Source organism: Echeneis naucrates, chromosome 2 (genome assembly GCF_900963305.1).
Source record: "Echeneis naucrates chromosome 2, fEcheNa1.1, whole genome shotgun sequence".
In the NCBI taxonomy this organism is placed as follows: domain Eukaryota; kingdom Metazoa; phylum Chordata; class Actinopteri; order Carangiformes; family Echeneidae; genus Echeneis; species Echeneis naucrates.
In genome coordinates this window covers 1-5,000 of record NC_042512.1, presented here as the reverse complement: position 1 = coordinate 5,000, position 5,000 = coordinate 1, and the positions used below count along the sequence as shown (strand labels likewise).

Genomic DNA, 5,000 nt, shown 5'->3' with positions numbered 1-5,000 from the left:
CCGTTATTTTGGCCTCCATGTGGGATCTTCATCCTCTTTGGCATGATGTTTGTGTTTGTCAGTGTGTTTCGCTGTAGTTCTCCTGTGCATGTACTGTGATGTGACTCTGTCTGCCAGCTGGTATTTACATGGAATTATGGGGAGCCAATGACATCACAGTCACTTCAAAGGCAACTGAATCATTTCAAAGGCGATGGAATCTTGTCCCAGTAATGTCTTATAGAGCAGAAGACACAGTTTTGTTTTTTTAATTATGTATGATACTATCTTCTATCTACGTTCATTATTCTAATTGACCACTAGTGTGCAGTTACAGTCTATTGGTGTAACACATCATGGATTCTAGGTCTCCCACATGTTTGTCACCTCGTCATGTTTGTTGAAGATGTGGTCTGACCATGGTCTGGTCTTGAGACTGAGCAGTGGTTCTGCCTTGAGTGGCCTTTTGTTTTGGTGAACGTCTACCACTGAGCTACAGCTGAACACGCTGACTGATTGCGCCACAGAGAAATGCAGAACTTTTCCTGTTGCAGCCTGCTATTCCAGCTAGAATTATCCTAAATATCTGCCTTTAAGGCCATCATGAATGATTTCTACATATCTTTGAAACCTGTTGATGGTGAACTCAGAGGTTGTTAAAGGAGCCTTTTTAAAGGGGCAAGCTTAGCTTGCATGCCAGTACAGGGGAATTAGCTCACATGGCTAGCTCAGTGATATGGGGGGTGGGGGATAAGGAAGTAGTTTGAAAGTCACAAATGTTACCTTAACTTGAGCACTGACTTGGTTGTTGAATTCACGAAGTGCTACTTGTTGAGGCAGCGCTGACTGACAAAGGCAACAACAGGTTTGGTGGGAGCCATAACTGCCACCACAAAGTGAAAGTCGCAATTAACTACGCAACCTCAACGTTTACTTGAGTTTTGAATTTAATAGTGTTATTTCTTGGTGCTGTGTTAACTACCAAACACAACAAGTCATGGAATTGATGTCTTCTTAGACGTTAGATGACTTCAATTACAGAATCTATTGATTTACTCCAATCAGAGACACTGATGAATTCTTTGTCTTTCGTTCTGGTATTTCTATGCATATATTATAAATATCATATATATATTATAATATAATGTATATTATTATATTATAAATATAATATATATTATTATATTAAATAATGGCAGAGAGAGATGACCTGGCAGTGGTGGGATTTGAACCCACGCCAAGAGACTGGAGCCTGAATACAGCACACCTGTGTCACCTGTGAGACAGCTCAAAGCTGTGTCCAAAGGTTTGGAGGAGTTCATGGCAAAAAGATGTCTTTGAAGCCATTTGGACACACAAGCAGTCAGCGTGCAGCATTCAAGCTCACAATATTTCATGGTGTGGTTGAAAGAGGAGGCAGAATATTGGAAATGTAGGTCAAAACAAGCAGGTCATAAAAAGTCATTTGGCAAGAGTTATGGGGTACTTCGGGTGAGGTCAACTCTGACTGAGAGCAAAGCTCTGCTGGGGTTTGAATGCAGAATGTCCTGTTTACAAGACAGACACTTTAAGCAGCTCAGCATCAGTACTGCCAGTTTGTGTCTGTATCGTAGAGGAAGAAAACACAAAGGTCTGTCACAAAGGTTCTAATGACATCAAAGAGATCAAAGGCTCCTCCCACTTTTTCTCATGACCTCCACAGTAGAGTGCACTCTGTTAATGAAGCTCCAAAGACAATCTTGGTCCTTCCAGATACCTTTGCGTTCTGCAGACAGAAGAAAGAACCAAACTGGGCGAGGAGCCAAATGTTTGTTGGATCAGGCATCCTGAAATGTCTCTCTTTTGTGCAGTCAGGATGTCCAAGCAATCTCAGACTGTCCCTGTTTTACCAGCAGCCCTACAAGTGAATTGGTCTTTTTCTTTGTCCTCAGTAAAATAAACTGCATTTAAAAGCTTCACAAAGTGAACAAGCTTCCAATGACAACTGTCCCAAGTAAAGTCTCCATATTGTTCAACTTTTGCTCCTACATTAAAACAAACCACTTTACCATCAACCTCAGCTGCAGTATACACATTACACTTCCATTACCAGATCCTCTGTATATACATGGACTTCAGACTGGTGCTGTGGCTTAGCTGGTCAAAGCACCTGTCTTGTAAACAGGAGATCCTGGGTTCAAATCCCAGCAGTGCCTGTGCCCAGTGTTACACATGTAACAGACACAGCTTTAGTTAATAATGAGAATTTAGTGGTTTCAACCTCAAATCCTTGAACACTGTCTGGTTAACATGTTTCGGTGATATTAGACTTCTATGGACCATTTCACCGCACCACATTTTTGCAGAATCAACAACTAATAACTCCATAACGAGACTGTGTGACGTCACTGGAGATCAAAGGCATTTCCTGCCTTTCATTGATGCCCCACGCGATGGATACGTCACACTCTCATGTTCGCTTCAAATGAATGAGTGCATGCAGTTTCTGTAGTGTAGTGACCATCATGACTCTTACCAAAGTTTGTCTCCTGTTAAAAAAGGGCAATGACCACATTTCACAACAGCAGGGTACAACTCAGACAGACTAAAGCCAGCTGAACACCGACGAGGATGGGATTCGAACCCACGCGTGCTGAGCACAATGGATTAGCAGTCCATCGCCTTCACCACTCGGCCACCTCGTCATGAACCCAAAGGTACATGTGATGACAAAAAAACAGCCATTGGGAAGAAGCTGCAGCACCTGAACAGGGACTTGAACCCTGGATCCTCAGATTAAAAGTCTGATGCTCTTCAATAAGATCTGACTTCATTTTCCAAGCTGTCCCCTCGTGGTCATTTGATACACTGCAGGTGGAAATCTCAGTACTTTTTAACCACCACAGCCGCTTTGACAGAAAGTGGATGTGGTGGTTAAAAATTACACAAAACTCCAGAGGACATTGCAAGCTGAACGTAACGAGCGGAGTGGTGCAGCGGAAGCGTACTGGGCCCATAACCCAGAGGTCGATGGATCGAAACCATCCTCTGCTTTTATACACACTACATGAGATTTTCAGCAGCACTGATTAACAGGAAAACATTGAGAACTCTGTCTGTCATATCTATAATATTGATCATTGTAACCTACAGCTGATGAAAACCCAGAAGTACTTTTTTTCTACAACATCTGACTTTAGCAACAAGGAACTGCTGGGAGACATGAAGACTGTGCAGTTAAGTGACTGGTCAGAGAGAGTGCTGTGTCCTTTTAATGAAACTTATATGAATTTAACTCAACAACCTTAAACGTTATCAATGAGACACTGAACCCAGGATCTCCTGTTTACTAGACAGGCGCTTTGACCAACTAAGCCACAGCACCACTCTGATGTACAGGGATGTATTTTGGATCTGAAAATACCCCCAACATACATGGCTGACCATTATGAGTCTGAACAAGGTTTCTTTAGCATATAATAAACTGTGACATTAACGTCCTGAATGTGCTGTGTGTAAATAATGAGGTTCATCAAAACAAAGTCAGAACCAGAGCTCAGGCTGTTGGTACACAAACAAAGAAAGGCATACTTGTGGATTCACAAGATTATATCAGGATCTGACCTTTTCCTGTTCCATCAGTAACCATCAAAGGAGATGCTGATTCTGTGATGTCACAAAGGTTCTAATGACACCAGAGAGATCAACGACTCCTCCCACTTCTTCTCATGACCTGCACCATAGAGTGCGCTCTGTTAATGAAGCTCAAAAGACAAACATGGTACCTTTGAGTTCTGCCCGACAGAAGCAACAACAGAACTGGAACCGTTTGTGGTAGTGTGGCCGAGCGGTCCAAGGTGCTGGATTAAGACTCCAGTCTCTTCGGAGGCGTGGGTTCGAATCCCACCACTGCCAGTTTGTTTCATGTCAATGAAAACCAATCCACTAAGTCAGGCACTTTTCATCTGCCTGTGAACAAAAGTTACAGTGACAGACGATACCAACACCAGCTGGGCTGAAATGAGAAACATCACAGTCAGCCTTTTCAGACCCAGGTAGGTTTGGAGGTCTACCAGGTCCAATTCTCTCCAGATGTCCCCAAACACACACTTCCCCTCCAGGTTTGTCTCCAGTATAATTCCCTCAAGGAAAAAGAGTTGGAAGCTGTGCTGGGAGCTTTGCTGTGCGTGGTTGTTGTGGCCGAGTGGTTAAGGCGATGGACTTGAAATCCATTGGGGTTTCCCTGCGTAGGTTCGAATCCTGCCAACAACGGCTAGTCATTTTTGACCAAGTTTCCCAGTGAGAGAGCTCCAGAGCAGGTTAGAGAATATCTGTAATATGCACGGCATTAGATCCTTATCGACAGCATTGTTGCGCTTTGCTACATCTGAGCTCAAGATACAAATAAAATAATCTAAAATGGCTTTTATTTTGAAATGCTTTTTTGGCACGACTGCTCTTGTTCTTTCTGTAGCTCAAAGTGTTGAGTTGAAACGCAGCAAAACATGAAATGATGAAAATAAAGATTAGAATTCATTTATTTTTTGGTAGGATGACTATGCTGAGTGGATAACTGAGAGATCAGAGTGTTAGACAAGATAAGTACTTCCTGTGCTTCATTAGCAGTGCTGCAGATTGAACCCAGGACCTCATACATGCAAAACACATGCTCTCCCACTGAGCTACATCCCCTGCATGGTCTGGTAGCTTTAGCAGCTTTATGAGCTTTAGCTAGGGAGTTTTGTCAATGACCTGTATTTCTCATGAACTAAAGCCATTTTCCCCTGACCGAAAATCAAACCCAGGCTGCAGCAGTGAGAGCTGATCCAGCCACATGCAGTGGTGGTATAGTGGGAAGCATATTTTCATCAAAATTATGTTTTAACCGTTGTTGGCAGGACTCGAACCTGCGTGGGGAAATCCCAACGGATTTCAAGTCCAACGCCTTAACCACTCGGCCACAACAACTACATGACCTGCTGCAAACCTTTATGACATCACAGAATGAGCATCTCCTTTGCTTACAAGCCCAGCTGTTGCCT

The 5,000-nt window shown here is 43.0% G+C and overlaps 5 non-coding genes across 5 annotated transcripts; 3 read left to right on the top strand and 2 right to left on the bottom strand.

Moving 5' to 3' along the window:
• The first annotated feature begins 2,100 nt into the window (after positions 1-2,100).
• On the top strand, positions 2,101-2,174 carry trnat-ugu (transfer RNA threonine (anticodon UGU)). Its single transcript has one exon. It is a non-coding gene; the product is annotated as a tRNA-Thr (tRNA).
• Positions 2,175-2,581: 407 nt separating this feature from the next.
• Positions 2,582-2,663, bottom strand: trnas-gcu (transfer RNA serine (anticodon GCU)). The gene has a single exon. It is a non-coding gene; the product is annotated as a tRNA-Ser (tRNA).
• Positions 2,664-3,791: 1,128 nt separating this feature from the next.
• Positions 3,792-3,873, top strand: trnal-aag (transfer RNA leucine (anticodon AAG)). The gene has a single exon. It is a non-coding gene; the product is annotated as a tRNA-Leu (tRNA).
• A 275-nt stretch (positions 3,874-4,148) lies between these two features.
• On the top strand, positions 4,149-4,230 carry trnas-uga (transfer RNA serine (anticodon UGA)). The gene has a single exon. It is a non-coding gene; the product is annotated as a tRNA-Ser (tRNA).
• A 614-nt stretch (positions 4,231-4,844) lies between these two features.
• Positions 4,845-4,926, bottom strand: trnas-uga (transfer RNA serine (anticodon UGA)). The gene has a single exon. It is a non-coding gene; the product is annotated as a tRNA-Ser (tRNA).
• Positions 4,927-5,000: the final 74 nt, after the last annotated feature.